At 50.9% G+C, this 17,679-nt stretch overlaps 1 protein-coding gene across 1 annotated transcript in view; it reads left to right on the top strand.

Moving 5' to 3' along the window:
• Positions 1-5,311: 5,311 nt before the first annotated feature.
• The window catches only part of PARP3 (poly(ADP-ribose) polymerase family member 3), a 30,063-nt gene continuing 17,695 nt past the window's right edge, over positions 5,312-17,679 (top strand). The window contains exon 1 of the mRNA XM_040358705.1: positions 5,312-5,430. The gene's annotated coding sequence lies outside the window, so the exon portion shown is untranslated. The remainder of the gene's footprint in view (positions 5,431-17,679) is intronic.

Below are 17,679 nucleotides of genomic sequence, written 5' to 3'. Positions count from 1 at the left end.
TACGTCCACCGCACTCTCATTGGCTGCAGGCAAAGAGCCGCGCTCACCGGCATTCTCTATTGGTCGCCGCGTCCATGACCCGTACGCAGGTTCCTATTGGACGGATACGACGTAGAACCGCCCAGTCATCGCCGCCCGCTGGAACGCAGCGTCTCCGGTAACCTGGCAACCGGTCAGCGCAGAGTCACGTGACAGGACGAGGGGGCGGGCCTTGTGAATGTGGGGTGTGTCCAAGGTCACTGCGGACCGCCCTCTATTCCTCATCTACACAAATCCTGAAGATCGGGGGCGCGTGGACGTTTCTTCATCGTCAGTTTTCCAGAAAAAGTTTTTATCCGCCCCCCCCCTCACCACCAGCTGAAATGTACAATCAGGCTGATAATAGGAGAGGGTGAAATATGAGGAAAGGCCAGAGGGGGCGCCACAAACCCACATGGTCTGTCTGTGGACGATTCCTGTACTGCCGGGCCGCCTCCGACATGTTTCAGGCACTGGGAGCCGTCCAGGAGGAAGTGGTGTCTGTATTTTGTCACATCCAACTTCCATCAAATCACAACAATAACACTGCAAAAATATATGAAGAGATATAATCATTACATTTCCACCCCTCTATAGGTCTCATCTTCCTCCTTCCCCCTATTTATTTCTGCCTCCCTTCCTTCTTTACTTCCTACTTCCCCTACATGCTCCTCCCTCTCCTCCTTCCTACTTCCCCTACATGCTCCTCCCTCTCTTCCTTCCTACTTCCCCTACATGCTCCTCCCTCTCCTCCTTCCTACTTCCCCTACATGCTCCTCCCTCTCCTCCTTCCTACTTCCCCTACGTGCTCCCCCCTCTATTCCTTCCTACTTCCCCTACATGCTCCTCCCTCTCTTCCTTCCTACTTCCCCTACATGCTCCTGCCTCCCTTCCTTCCTACTTCCCCTACATGCTCCTCCCTCTCTTCCTTCCTACTTCCCCTACATGCTCCTCCCTCTCTTCCTTCCTACTTCCCCTACATGCTCCTCCCTCTCTTCCTTCCTACTTCCCCTACATGCTCCTCCCTCTCTTCCTTCCTACTTCCCCTACGTGCTCCTCCCTCTCTTCCTTCCTACTTCCCCTACGTGCTCCTCCCTCTCTTCCTTCCTACTTCCCCTACATGCTCCTCCCTCTCTTCCTTCCTACTTCCCCTACATGCTCCTCCCTCTCTTCCTTCCTACTTCCCCTACGTGCTCCTCCCTCTCTTCCTTCCTACTTCCCCTATGTGCTCCTCCCTCTCTTCCTTCCTACTTCCCCTACGTGCTCCTCCCTCTCCTCCTTCCTACTTCCCCTACATGCTCCTCCCTCTCCTCCTTCCTACTTCCCCTACATGCTCCTCCCTCTCTTCCTTCCTACTTCCCCTACATGCTCCTTCCTCTCTTCCTTCCTACTTCCCCTACATGCTCCTCCCTCTCTTCCTTCCTACTTCCCCTACATGCTCCTCCCTCTCTTCCTTCCTACTTCCCCTACGTGCTCCTCCCTCTCTTCCTTCCTACTTCCCCTACATGCTCCTCCCTCTCTTCCTTCCTACTTCCCCTACATGCTCCTTCCTCTCTTCCTTCCTACTTCCCCTACGTGCTCCTCCCTCTCTTCCTTCCTACTTCCCCTACGTGCTCCTCCCTCTCTTCCTTCCTACTTCCCCTACGTGCTCCTCCCTCTCTTCCTTCCTACTTCCCCTACGTGCTCCTCCCTCTCTTCCTTCCTACTTCCCCTACGTGCTCCTCCCTCTCTTCCTTCCTACTTCCCCTACGTGCTCCTCCCTCTCTTCCTTCCTACTTCCCCTACGTGCTCCTCCCTCTCTTCCTTCCTACTTCCCCTACATGCTCCTCCCTCTCTTCCTTCCTACTTCCCCTACATGCTCCTTCCTCTCTTCCTTCCTACTTCCCCTACATGCTCCTCCCTCTCTTCCTTCCTACTTCCCCTACGTGCTCTTCCCTCTCTTCCTTCCTACTTCCCCTACATGCTCCTCCCTCTCTTCCTTCCTACTTCCCCTACATGCTCCTCCCTCTCTTCCTTCCTACTTCCCCTACATGCTCCTCCCTCTCTTCCTTCCTACTTCCCCCACGTGCTCCTTCCTCCCTTCCTTCCTCCTTTTCTTCCTACTTCCCCTACATGCTCCTCCCTCTCTTCCTTCCTACTTCCCCTACGTGCTCCTTCCTCTCTTCCTTCCTACTTCCCCTACATGCTCCTCCCTCTCTTCCTTCCTACTTCCCCTACATGCTCCTTCCTCTCTTCCTTCCTACTTCCCCTACATGCTCCTCCCTCTCTTCCTTCCTACTTCCCCCACGTGCTCCTTCCTTCCTACTTCCCCTACATGCTCCTCCCTCTCTTCCTTCCTACTTACCCTACATGCTCCTCCCTCTCTTCCTTCCTACTTACCCTACATGCTCCTCCCTCTCTTCCTTCCTACTTACCCTACATGCTCCTCCCTCTCTTCCTTCCTACTTACCCTACATGCTCCTCCCTCTCTTCCTTCCTACTTCCCCTACATGCTCCTTCCTCTCTCCCTCCCTCTTTTTTTCCTCCTCCCTTTCTTTCCTCTGTGTTTCCCTTCCTCCCTCCCATCTTCCCTTCCATATTCCCTTCCTCCCTCTCTTCCTTCCATCCTCCCTCCCTACTTCCCCCTACTAGCTCCTTCCTTCTTCCCTCCCCTCCCTCTCTTGTTTCTCCCTCCCTTTTTCTCATCCATCCCTCTTTCCTCCCTTCCATCCCTCCTTTCGTTCCTCCCTCTCTTCCTTCCATCCTCCCTCCCTTCCATTTCTGGCCTTTCCCTTTTATGCCTCCATATCCCTCGTCCTTTTCATTCCTTCCTCCCTTTCCTGCCTTCTCTATCCCTTTTTCTTCCTCCCTCCCTTTCTAACTTCCTTCCTTATCCCTCATCCTTTTTCTTTTCTTCCTCCCCTCTGTCCTTTCTTTTTTTCCTCTTTCCCTTTTTCCTGTCCTTCCCCTTTTATTCCTCCATATATCTTGTCTCTCTCCTTCCTTCCTTCCACTTCGTCTTTTCCCTTCCTCCTATATCCCTTTTCCTTCCTTCCTTATCCCTTTCCTTTTAATATTGTATCTCTATTTTTATTCTATTTTGTATTGTATCTTTTTTAATATTGTATATTTTTTTTGTATTGTATCTATTTTAGTATTGCATCTAATTTAGCATTGTATCTATTTTATTCTATTTTTAGGATTGCATCTATTTTAGCATTGTATCAATTTACACTCAAGGTAATCATAGCTGTATTATTGCACTTGAAACACACAGCACTGCTTGGATCTAGAGGCCTCGTTAACACCTGAGCAACGCTACAGCATTGCTTTTTTTTTTTTGCACGTTTTTAGAGCAGCACCATTTGTTTTGAAAGGGGCCTCCCGCCACTCTGAAAACACACCAAAGAAGCTCATGTACCAAATTTTGGCACTGAGCCCCGGCGCACAGTGGAGGTAAGTATGTTTGTTATTTGAAAAAAAAAAATATATAAAATCACGAACCTTTAGTGTCACTTGAAGCTCCTCCTTCAGTGTAATAGAATTGTATCTGTAAAATTGTATCTATTTTTTTGGTTGTATTTATTTGTAGAATTGTATTTTTATCATTGTATCTATTTTCAGATTTGCATCTATTTGTAGAATTCTGTCTTTTAAAGCCAGTTCACATGGCGGCGACTCAGCCGCCTGACAAGTTGCGTCCCGTTCAATGGAATCATTCTAATAGAAGCGACTCAAGTTGCTCCGACTTAGAAAATAAGTCATTTTGCAAGTCGCCATTTTGAAGTCGTCTTGCGATCGCCTTGTCGAGTTGCCCCAAAGTCGTGCCGCCCCGGTGTGAACCAAGTCTAATTGATCTATTTTGTAGAATTGTATCTATTTTTATTATTATATTTATAGAATTGTATATATTTTTTTCAGATTTGTAGCTCTAATAGATACAACTCTACGAGTAGATCAATTAGAGATACAATTCTACAAATAGATACAAATCTGAAAAAAAAAAAAAGGATACAGTTCTTCAAATGGATACAAATCTACAACTATCTTTTTGTAATATTGTATTTCTTTTCAAATTTCTATCTATTTATAGAATTGTATCTCTAATTGAGTTACTTGTAGATTTGTATCTATTTGTAGATTTGTATCTATTTGTAGATTTGTATCTATTTGTAAATTTGTATCTATTTGTAAATTTGTATCTATTTATAGAATTGTATCGCTGATTGATCTATTGGTAGAATTACATATTTTTTTTGTAACACTGGGCTGGATTCAGATACATAGGTGTATCTGTCCGCCCGGCGTAACGTATCTGAGATACGTTACGCTGCTCTAATTTTGGGCGCAAGTTCTTTATTCAGAAAGAACTTGCGCCCTTAGTTAGAGCGGCGTAGCGTATGTGTAGCGGCGTAAGGCCGCAAAATTCAAATGGGGATGTAGGGGGCGTGTTTTATTTAAATTTCCCTTGACCCCACGTTTTTTACGTTTTACTTGAACGGCGCATGCGCCGTCCGTAAAATCTCCCAGTGTGCATTGCTCTAAATGACATCACAAGGGCGTCATTGCTTTCGACGTGAACGTAAATTACGTCCAGCCGTATTCGCGAACGACTTACGCAAACGATGTAAAATTTCTAAACTTGGCGCGGGAACGACGGCCATACTTAACATTAGCTACCCCTCATATAGCAGGGGTAACTATACGCCGGAAAAAGCCGAACGCAAACGACGTAAAAAAAAAGCGCCGGGCGGTCGTTCGTTTCTAAATCGGCGTAACTCCTCATTTGCATATTCCTCGCGTAAACAAACGGAAGCGCCACCTAGCGGCCAGCGTGAGATTGCAGCCTAAGATCCGACGGTGTAAGTCACTTACGCCTGTCGGATCTTAGGCATATCTATGCGTAACCTGATTCTCTGAATACGACGGCCGGACTCAGAGATACGACGGCGTATCAGGAGATACGCCGTCGTATCTCTTTCTGAATCCGGCCAACTGTATCTATTTGTAGAATTGTATCGCTGATTGATCTATTGGTAGAATTACATATTTTTTTGTAACATTGTATCTATTTTCCGATTTGTATCTTATTTGTAGATCTGTATAATAATATATTGAACACTGAAATCTCTCTTCTCTCTAAATCGATCTCCGATCTTTCCGCATTGATCGATGGGCTGACACGGTACAAGACTCCACGACTCCTCTTATCACGTTCTGTGACTTTAATCCAGCATGGAGCTGACGTAGCAGTAGGGTGGTACATAGATGACAGTGCAGGGAGGAGCCGGGGGAGGGGCGAGCAGATCTCAGACTTGTACTGACTTGTTTTGCTCCATTCAGGACGGTGCCCGGGGCGGTCGGTGTGTCGCTGTCACTGCAGGGAAATCTTCGCCGCTAACCGCCCTCCACACTCCAGGGAGAGCCGGACCGGTACGTACCGTACAATGTTATACTTATACGGTCTGGGAGGGGGAGGGGGGGGTCATTGTTGTAGAACTACAAGTCTCAGCAATCCCCTCAGGACTTGTATCTGCACAGAGGGCAGGTTCTTGGTCGCAGTCATTGGGTGACACGGATGGTGAGATTTGTTCAGACACACACAGAGCCGGCCTGCTGGGACTTGTAGTTCTGCAGAATAATGGGAATTTCATGTAGGTGTAAAACCGATCGCTTCAATCTCATTTCCAATCTGGAAAAAAAAATACAAATCCTGCAGCTGCTGACTTTTAATATAAAGGACACTTACCTGTCCAGGGATCCCGCGATGTCGGCGCCCCCAAGCCGATTCGTCAATCAGCCATGGGCGCCGGCATTGTAAATAAGGGAAACTGTCAGTGAGGCCCTTCGGGATTCATAGCCGGTTTCCTGCTGCGCATGAGCGGGTCGCGCCGTGCTTTCTTGATTGGTCGCGCTGTCTTCTGGGACCCGTGTGTGTCGTAGAATGCAGGGGGGGTAGGGGGGTAGGAGGAGGGGCTGGAAATGCTCAATAAATTCCCACCCGGAGTTGAGAGCGGGTACCTGTCACAACCAGCTACTCGCTCCCCCTAAAAAAAAAAGTACCAAATGTGGCAGTGGATGGGGGGACAGGGGGGATGGGTGAAGAGGAGGGGGTGCGAACAAGTGGAGCTTCCCCTTTTGGGTGGAACTCTGCTTTAAAAATAATCCCTGGTGATCCTGCCATTAAGTGTTCAGGTACTTCCTGTTATAGGGTGACAACGCTCTGCCACCATCTCCAAATTGTGCTTCTGTGTTGTCACCCAGCCACAAGCACCTCTGGTGGAGAATGAAGCTCATTATGCATGAAAGGTGTCATCAGTAGAAGTCCACCCTGAGCACCGCAGTGCATGGAGGCATGAAGTGGCTGCAAAGAGGCGACAGGAGATCAGCGACATTGAGATGTTTTAGGGTAACAGGCATTTCCTTGTCCTTGTCTTCCTGTTGTGTTTCTGCGTTTTCACCCTGTCACAAGGGCTTCCAGTGGTGACTACAAGTCACAAAGACACGGCCCCCTGTTGTCACCATGAGGAAAACCACCCTTAGGAATGCCGTGCAGCCATCACTGGGGTGCATGGGGACAGGAAGTGGCTGCAGAGGTTTCGGGAGATCGGCAGCACTGAGCAGTCATAAGGTAACAGGCACCACCTGTTATAGGGTGACAACACTCTATGCCTGTTGCCCAATTGTGCTCCTGTGTTGTCACCCTGTTACATTGAGTTTCTATGGAGACTACGAGTGGCCATTTCAGCACACATTACTACACGTGGCATGGTCCACGGTTGTCACCATCAGGAAACCCGCCCTGAGGAATGCCGTGCAGCCATCATGTAGAGCAGGGATCCTCAAACTACGGCCCTCCAGCTGTTGCGGAACTACACATCCCATGAGGCATTGCAAAACTCTGACATTCACAGACATGACTAGGCATGATGGGATTTGTAGTTCCTGAACAACTGGAGGGCCGTAGTTTGAAGACCCCTGATGTAGAGAGAAAGTGGCTGCAAAGAGGCTGCGGGAGAGCTGCAGAACAAAGACGTTCTTCAGCCAAGCAGATCCCAGCCTGATGTGTGGCCCTACAACAACAGCAGCTGCAGTTTGTAGTGTTCAGACTTGCTGGGACTTGTAGTTCTGCCGCCAACCAGCCTCAGAAATGAACGATCGGTTCCTCATTTCTAAGATAATGACTCTGTGGCCCCCGGGGCTCCTACACCACATTCTGGGCATTAGGCCCGAAATGAGGCCGCGCTTCCGAAGAGGGTCTTGGCAGGCAGCTGGCGGCGTCACAAGTGGGGATTCTCCAACTATAGATTCCGGCAAACTGACTCACCGCTTCCCCCACGAGCTCTGACTCATACCGGCCCAGGCCACAGCGTCCAATCGTATGGTGTGCAGAACTACAAGTCCCAGCATCACCTGGACAGCCGCAGGTGGCATATGACTGCATGAGAGGCTGATGGGGGTGTGGCTTCATTCATTGGAGGGGTTAATGACCCCCCCCCCCCCCAAATGCAGGCTGCAAGCGCATTGCGTTTGCCATCCCGCATCGGAACGCATGATATAAAAAGTAGTGCAGCGCGTGCGTTGCGATTTCAGCCCATTCAAAATGAATAGAACTGAAATCGCACTGCGCAGAACTGAGTGTGAAGCGCACAGGAACGCACACGCAGCGCCGAGTGCGAATGAGGCCCTAAACCTCGGAATACGGCGCGGGAAACCCACGATCCGTGCGCATTTCCTGCACCGCATTCCAATCGCAGTGCCCTTGCGATCTACAGCGACACCTGTCAGTGCAAACTTAACGACACCTAAGCGCAGGTCGCAAAACGCAGTGTAGGACACGCCGGGTGAGCGAGGCCTGAAATCCACATAGAGACACACAGCTCTGTTTGCAGGACATACGCCCTATGTACTGCTGACCCCCTGTACAGCGCCCTATGTACTGCTGACCCCCTGTACAGCGCCCTACGTACTGCTGACCCCCTGTACAGCGCCCTACGTACTGCTGAGCCCCTTACAGCGCCCTACGTACTGCTGACCCCCTGTACAGCGCCCTACGTACTGCTGACCCCCTGTACAGCTCTCTACGTACTGCTGACCCCCTGTACAGCGCCCTACGCACTGCTGACCCCCTGTACAGCGCCCTACGCACTGCTGACCCCCTGTACAGCGCCCTACGCACTGCTGACCCCCTGTACAGCGCCCTACGCACTGCTGACCCCCTGTACAGCGCCCTACGCACTGCTGACCCCCTGTACAGCGCCCTACGCACTGCTGACCCCCTGTACAGCGCCCTACGTACTGCTGAGCCCCTTACAGCGCCCTACGTACTGCTGACCCCCTGTACAGCGCCCTACGCACTGCTGACCCCCTGTACAGCGCCCTACATACTGCTGAGCCCCTTACAGCGCCCTACGTACTGCTGATCCCCTGTACAGCGCCCTACATACTGCTGAGACCCTGTACAGCGCCCTACGCACTGCTGACCCCCTGTACAGCGCCCTACGCACTGCTGACCCCCTGTACAGCGCCCTACGTACTGCTGACCCCCTGTACAGCGCCCTACGTACTGCTGACCCCCTGTACAGCGCCCTACGCACTGCTGACCCCCTGTACAGCGCCCTACGTACTGCTGAGCCCCTGTACGGCGCCCTACGTTCTGCTGACCCCCTGTACGGCGCCCTACATACTGCAGACCCCCTGTACGGCACCCTATGTACAGCTGACCCCCTGTACTGCGCCCTACGTACTGCTGATCCCCTGTACAGCGCCCTACGTACTGCTGATCCCCTGTACAGCGCCCTACATACTGCTGATACCCTGTACAGCGCCCTACGTACTGCTGAGACCCTGTACAGCGCCCTATGTACTGCTGAGACCCTGTACAGCGCCCTACGTACTGCTGACCCCCTGTACAGCACCCTACGTACTGCTGACCCCCTGTACAGCGCCCTACGTACTGCTGAGACCCTGTACAGCGCCCTACGTACTGCTGAGACCCTGTACAGCGCCCTACGTACTGCTGAGACCCTGTACAGCGCCCTACGTACTGCTGAGACCCTGTACAGCGCCCTACGTACTGCTGAGACCCTGTACAGCGCCCTACGTACTGCTGAGACCCTGTACAGCGCCCTACGTACTACTGAGACCCTGTACAGCGCCCTACTTACGGCTGATCCCCAGTACAGAGCCCTACATACTGCTGAGACCCTGTACAGCGCCCTACGTACTGCTGAGACCCTGTACAGCACCCTACATACTGCTGAGACCCTGTACAGCGCCCTACGTACTGCTGACCCCCTGTACAGCGCCCTACGTACTGCTGACCCCCTGTACAGCGCCCTACGTACTGCTGACCCCCTGTACAGCGCCCTACGTACTGCTGACCCCCTTTACAGCGCCCTACGTACTGCTGAGACCCTGTACAGCGCCCTACGTACTGCTGAGACCCTGTACACCGCCCTGCGTACTGCTGAGACCCTGTACAGCGCCCTACGTACTGCTGAGACCCTGTACAGCGCCCTACGTACTGCTGACCCCCTGTACAGCGCCCTACGTACTGCTGACCCCCTGTACAGCGCCCTACGTACTGCTGAGACCCTGTACAGCGCCCTACGTACTGCTGAGACCCTGTACAGCGCCCTACGTACTGCTGAGACCCTGTACAGCGCCCTACGTACTGCTGAGACCCTGTACAGCGCCCTACGTACTGCTGACCCCCTGTACAGCGCCCTACGTACTGCTGACCCCCTGTACGGCGCCCTACATACTGCAGACCCCCTGTACGGCACCCTATGTACAGCTGACCCCCTGTACAGCGCCCTACATACTGCTGATCCCCTGTACAGCGCCCTACGTACTGCTGAGACCCTGTACAGCGCCCTACGTACTGCTGAGACCCTGTACAGCGCCCTACGTACTGCTGACCCCCTGTAAAGCGCCCTACGTACTGCTGACCCCCTGTACAGCGCCCTACGTACTGCTGAGACCCTGTACAGCGCCCTACGTACTGCTGAGACCCTGTACAGCGCCCTACGTACTGCTGAGACCCTGTACAGCGCCCTACGTACTGCTGAGACCCTGTACAGCGCCCTACGTACTGCTGAGACCCTGTACAGCGCCCTACGTACTGCTGAGACCCTGTACAGCGCCCTACGTACTGCTGAGACCCTGTACAGCGCCCTACGTACTGCTGAGACCCTGTACAGCGCCCTACGTACTGCTGAGACCCTGTACAGCGCCCTACGTACTGCTGAGACCCTGTACAGCGCCCTAAGTACTGCTGAGACCCTGTACAGCGCCCTACGTACTGCTGAGACCCTGTACAGCGCCCTACGTACTGCTGAGACCCTGTACAGCGCCCTACATACTGCTGAGACCCTGTACAGCGCCCTACTTACGGCTGATCCCCTGTACAGCGCCCTACGTACTGCTGAGACCCTGTACAGCGCCCTACGTACTACTGAGACCCTGTACAGCGCCCTACTTACGGCTGATCCCCAGTACAGAGCCCTACATACTGCTGAGACCCTGTACAGCGCCCTACGTACTGCAGAGACCCTGTACAGCGCCCTACATACTGCTGAGACCCTGTACAGCGCCCTACGTACTGCAGAGACCCTGTACACCGCCCTACATACACTGTCCTGATGAGCTTCCATCCTTTGCCCCCCCTGCCATTTTTACTGCACCCCTGCATCAGACAGACTAGATCCGTTCCTGAGTGGCTGACTGATCAGTGTGATGAGCCCATTGGCTGCGGTCTCTGGCGGCGTCAAACCACCTGGGAAGCGCTCAGCTCTGAACGCCGTTTGGGGCCAATGGGCTCTGAGCTCCTTCCGGTGTTCATATCCGTACAAATCTGACCGTAAATGACGTCACAGACTCTCATATCCGTCACCGGGAATTCGGAGTGTAAATTTTCTACACCGCGGGGAAAGTCCTGACATCGAGTCACTTCCCTAAAATCACTCACAATAGTTCTTTTGTATGAATCATCCAATCACAACCTGTACTGTATATCCCGATCTTCCTCAATCGTTCCTTCCTCAATCGTATCCCTCATACACGGGAGACACAATCGTTCCTTCCTATATCGTATCCCTCATACACGGGAGACACAATCGTTCCTTCCTATATCGTATCCCTCATACACGGGAGACACAATCGTTCCTTCCTATATCGTATCCCTCATACACGGGAGACACAATCGTTCCTTCCTATATCGTATCTCTCATACACGGGAGACACAATCGTTCCTTATTATATCGTATCCCTCATACACGGGAGACACAATCGTTCCTTCCTATATCATATCCCTCATACACGGGAGACACAATCGTTCCTTCCTATATCGTATCCCTCATACACGGGAGACACAATCGTTCCTTCCTATATCGTATCCCTCATACACGGGAGACACAATCGTTCCTTCCTATATCGTATCCCTCATACACGGGAGACACAATCGTTCCTTCCTATATCGTATCCCTCATACACGGGAGACACAATCGTTCCTTCCTATATCGTATCCCTCATACACGGGAGACACAATCCTTCCTTCCTATATCGTATCCCTCATACACGGGAGACACAATCCTTCCTTCCTATATCGTATCCCTCATACACGGGAGACACAATCGTTCCTTCCTATATCGTATCCCTCATACACGGGAGACACAATCGTTCCTTCCTATATCGTATCCCTCATACACGAGAGACACAATCGTTCCTTCCTATATCGTATCCCTCATACACGGGAGACACAATCGTTCCTTCCTATATCGTATCCCTCATACACGAGAGACACAATCGTTCCTTCCTATATCGTATCCCTCATACACGGGAGACACAATCGTTCCTTCCTATATCGTATCCCTCATACACGGGAGACACAATCCTTCCTTCCTATATCGTATCCCTCATACACGGGAGACACAATCCTTCCTTCCTATATCGTATCCCTCATACACGAGAGACACAATCGTTCCTTCCTATATCGTATCCCTCATACACGGGAGACACAATCGTTCCTTCCTATATCGTATCCCTCATACACGGGAGACACAATCCTTCCTTCCTATATCGTATCCCACATACACGGGAGACACAATCCTTCCTTCCTATATCGTATCCCACATACACGGGAGACACAATCCTTCCTTCCTATATCGTATCCCTCATACACGGGAGACACAATCCTTCCTTCCTATATCGTATCCCACATACACGGGAGACACAATCCTTCCTTCCTATATCGTATCCCTCATACACGGGAGACACAATCGTTCCTTCCTATATCGTATCCCTCATACACGGGAGACACAATCGTTCCTTCCTATATCGTATCCCTCATACACGGGAGACACAATCCTTCCTTCCTATATCGTATCCCTCATACACGAGAGACACAATCGTTCCTTCCTCAATCGTATCCCTCATACACGGGAGACACAATCCTTCCTTCCTATATCGTATCCCTCATACACGGGAGACACAATCCTTCCTTCCTATATCGTATCCCTCATACACGGGAGACACAATCGTTCCTTCCTATATCGTATCCCTCATACACGGGAGACACAATCGTTCCTTCCTATATCGTATCCCTCATACACGGGAGACACAATCCTTCCTTCCTATATCGTATCCCTCATACACGGGAGACACAATCCTTCCTTCCTATATCGTATCCCTCATACACGGGAGACACAATCGTTCCTTCCTATATCGTATCCCTCATACACGGGAGACACAATCGTTCCTTCCTATATCGTATCCCTCATACACGGGAGACACAATCGTTCCTTCCTATATCGTATCCCTCATACACGGGAGACACAATCCTTCCTTCCTATATTGTATCCCTCATACACGGGAGACACAATCGTTCCTTCCTATATCGTATCCCTCATACACGGGAGACACAATCCTTCCTTCCTATATCGTATCCCTCATACACGGGAGACACAATCGTTCCTTCCTATATCGTATCCCTCATACACGGGAGACACAATCGTTCCTTCCTATATCGTATCCCTCATACACGGGAGACACAATCGTTCCTTCCTATATCGTATCCCTCATACACGGGAGACACAATCCTTCCTTCCTATATCGTATCCCTCATACACGGGAGACACAATCCTTCCTTCCTATATCGTATCCCTCATACACGGGAGACACAATCGTTCCTTCCTCAATCGTATCTCTCATACACGGGAGACACAATCCTTCCTTCCTATATCGTATCCCTCATACACGGGAGACACAATCGTTCCTTCCTATATCGTATCCCTCATACACGGGAGACACAATCCTTCCTTCCTATATCGTATCCCTCATACACGGGAGACACAATCGTTCCTTCCTATATCGTATCCCTCATACACGGGAGACACAATCCTTCCTTCCTATATCGTATCCCTCATACACGGGAGACACAATCCTTCCTTCCTATATCGTATCCCTCATACACGGGAGACACAATCCTTCCTTCCTATATCGTATCCCACATACACGGGAGACACAATCGTTCCTTCCTATATCGTATCCCTCATACACGGGAGACACAATCGTTCCTTCCTATATCGTATCCCTCATACACGGGAGACACAATCGTTCCTTCCTATATCGTATCCCTCATACACGGGAGACACAATCGTTCCTTCCTATATCGTATCCCTCATACACGGGAGACACAATCGTTCCTTCCTATATCGTATCCCTCATACACGGGAGACACAATCGTTCCTTCCTATATCGTATCCCTCATACACGGGAGACACAATCGTTCCTTCCTATATCGTATCCCTCATACACGGGAGACACAATCGTTCCTTCCTATATCGTATCCCTCATACACGGGAGACACAATCGTTCCTTCCTATATCGTATCCCTCATACACGGGAGACACAATCGTTCCTTCCTATATCGTATCCCTCATACACGGGAGACACAATCCTTCCTTCCTATATCGTATCCCTCATACACGGGAGACACAATCCTTCCTTCCTATATCGTATCCCTCATACACGGGAGACACAATCCTTCCTTCCTATATCGTATCCCTCATACACGGGAGACACAATCGTTCCTTCCTATATCGTATCTCTCATACACGGGAGACACAATCGTTCCTTCCTATATCGTATCCCTCATACACGGGAGACACAATCCTTCCTTCCTATATCGTATCCCACATACACGGGAGACACAATCCTTCCTTCCTATATCGTATCCCTCATACACGGGAGACACAATCGTTCCTTCCTATATCGTATCCCTCATACACGGGAGACACAATCGTTCCTTCCTATATCGTATCCCTCATACACGGGAGACACAATCCTTCCTTCCTATATCGTATCCCTCATACACGGGAGACACAATCGTTCCTTCCTCAATCGTATCCCTCATACACGGGAGACACAATCCTTCCTTCCTATATCGTATCCCTCATACACGGGAGACACAATCGTTCCTTCCTCAATCGTATCCCTCATACACGGGAGACACAATCCTTCCTTCCTATATCGTATCCCTCATACACGGGAGACACAATCGTTCCTTCCTATATCGTATCCCTCATACACGGGAGACACAATCGTTCCTTCCTATATCGTATCCCTCATACACGGGAGACACAATCGTTCCTTCCTATATCGTATCCCTCATACACGGGAGACACAATCCTTCCTTCCTATATCGTATCCCTCATACACGGGAGACACAATCGTTCCTTCCTATATCGTATCCCTCATACACGGGAGACACAATCCTTCCTTCCTATATCGTATCCCTCATACACGGGAGACACAATCGTTCCTTCCTATATCGTATCCCTCATACACGGGAGACACAATCGTTCCTTCCTATATCGTATCCCTCATACACGGGAGACACAATCCTTCCTTCCTATATCGTATCCCACATACACGGGAGACACAATCCTTCCTTCCTATATCGTATCCCTCATACACGGGAGACACAATCCTTCCTTCCTATATCGTATCCCTCATACACGGGAGACACAATCGTTCCTTCCTATATCGTATCCCTCATACACGGGAGACACAATCCTTCCTTCCTATATCGTATCCCTCATACACGGGAGACACAATCGTTCCTTCCTATATCGTATCCCTCATACACGGGAGACACAATCGTTCCTTCCTATATCGTATCCCTCATACACGGGAGACACAATCGTTCCTTCCTATATCGTATCCCTCATACACGGGAGATCGATCTTCATCACAGAGACTTCCCATCACTCAGCAATGAACGGTCAGGAGGTGCAGAACGAGAGATTGCGACAGGAAACAGATGGGCTACATTGTCTCACGTCACGTGGTAACAAATGATCGGTTATGTCGCAGTGACCGGAGATTATAGGGAGCAAAAATGGGGAAGTCATGTAGGTGTGTCCCGGGGGACTATGAGGTGCAAAACTAAAATACAGTGCTGAATGGGACATGATAGGACAATGGGAAAGACAGGATGTGGGGACATGATAGGACAATGGGAAAGACTGCAGGACATGGGGACATGATAGACTGCAGGACATGGGGACACAATAGGCCAATGGGAAGGACATGAGGACATGATAGAACAATGGAAAAGACCACAACATATGGGGACACGGTAGAACAATGGGAAAGACCGCAGGACATGGGGACATGATAGGCCAATGGGAAAGACTGCAGGACATGGGGACATGATAGGCCAATGGGAAAGACCGCAGGACATGGGGACATGATAGGCCAATGGGAAAGACTGCAGGACATGGGGACATGATAGGCCAATGGGAAAGACCGCGGGACATGGGGACATGATAGGCCAATGGGAAATACCGCAGGACATGGGGACATGATAGGCCAATGGGAAAGACTGCAGGACACGATAGGCCAATGGGAAAGACTGCAGGACATGGGGACATGATAGGCCAATGAGAAAGACTGCAGGACATGATAGGCCAATGGGAAAGAACGCAGGACAGGGGGCATGATAGAACAATGGGGGGGAAAAAACACAGGACATGATAGACCAATGAGAAAGACTGCAGGACATGAGGACACGATAGGCCATTGGGAAAGACCACAAGACATGGGGACCTGATAGAACAATGGGAAAGACTGCAGGACATGATAGGCCAATGGGAAAGACTGCAGGACATGATAGGCCAATGGGAAAGACTGCAGGACATGATAGGCCAATGGGAAAGAACGCAGGACAGGGGGCATGATAGAACAATGGGGGGGGGGGAACAACACAGGACATGGGGACATGATAGACCAATGAGAAAGACTGCAGGACACGATAGGCCAATGGGAAAGACCACGGAACATAGGGACATGATAGGACAATGATAAAGAGAGCAGGATGTGGGGACATGATAGGACAATGGCTGGGTAATTCCAGCCAGGAAATGGGGGTGGGGCTCTATCTGACTTGCTGGAGCTTCTGATGCACATGGTGAGACGCTCACAGGGTGCAGTGAAATCAGAGGAAGCCGGTTTCAGTCCAGGAGAGGAGCCGGCAGAACTGTGCAAGACTGAAGGGGGGGGAGGGGGGCCGGAGGGAGGATTTAAATGTATGCAAAGATAATACAAGGACTTTGAATGCCGAGCCGTGTTGTATAATGCCGCCCCGGGATTGGACGGTGTGTGATGTAGACGGTTGCTTTGCATGCGGTGACAGGTGGCTGCGGAGCGACACGCCCCCCTCTGGTATAGAGAAAGGAAACATCAGCCGACACGTATCCATAGACTCCTCATAGACATTCCATCATATGACTGCCAGTCACATTCAGACATTCAGCTGGTGTTCAATACGACCTCATAGTCATAACTAGAACCTTCAGGAGCCTGGGCCCAGGGAAATAAACCATGAAGGGCTCTCCAACAGGAGCAGGGCAGTATGACAGGAGGTGGGGGGGACATATGACAGGAGGAGGGGGGCATATGACAGGAGGTGGGGGGGACATATGACAGGAGGAGGGGGGCATATGACAGGAGGGGGGACATATGACAGGAGGGGGGGAGACATATGACAGGGGGAGGGGGGGGACATATGACAGGAGGAGGGGGGCATATGACAGGAGGGGGGACATATGACAGGGGGAGGAGGGGGGGAACATATGACAGGGGGAGGAGGGGGGGGACATATGACAGGAGGAGGGGGGGACATATGACAGGAGGGGGGGGACATATGACAGGGGAGGAGGGGGGGACATATGACAGGAGGAGGGGGGGACATATGACAGGGGAGGAGGGGGGGACATATGACAGGAAGGGGGGGACATATGACAGGGGGAGGAGGGGGGACATATGACATGAGGGGGGGGACATATGACAGGGGGAGGAGGGGGGGACATATGACAGGAGAGGGGACATATGACAGGAGGGGGGGACATATGACATGAGGGGGGGGGGACATATGACAGGGGGAGGAGGTGGGGACATATGACAGGAGGGGGGGGAGACAGATGACATGAGGGGTGCAATATGATAAGAGTGGGGCGGGGCCATGTTCTGAAGCCTGTCAGCTGATTAAAGTTTTGCCATTAAAGACGTTATCAGTGTGCAGCACCATCTTTGTTCAGGGGCTTTTTAATAATAAAAGGCGGGCGGCGCTTGATAGGATACATTGTGACATGCCAGGGAATTATTCATGGAGACTCC

The sequence above is a fragment of the Rana temporaria genome, chromosome 7 (genome assembly GCF_905171775.1).
Source record: "Rana temporaria chromosome 7, aRanTem1.1, whole genome shotgun sequence".
Classification (NCBI taxonomy): Eukaryota; Metazoa; Chordata; class Amphibia; order Anura; family Ranidae; genus Rana; species Rana temporaria.
This window is presented reverse-complemented; position numbering and strand designations above follow the sequence as displayed.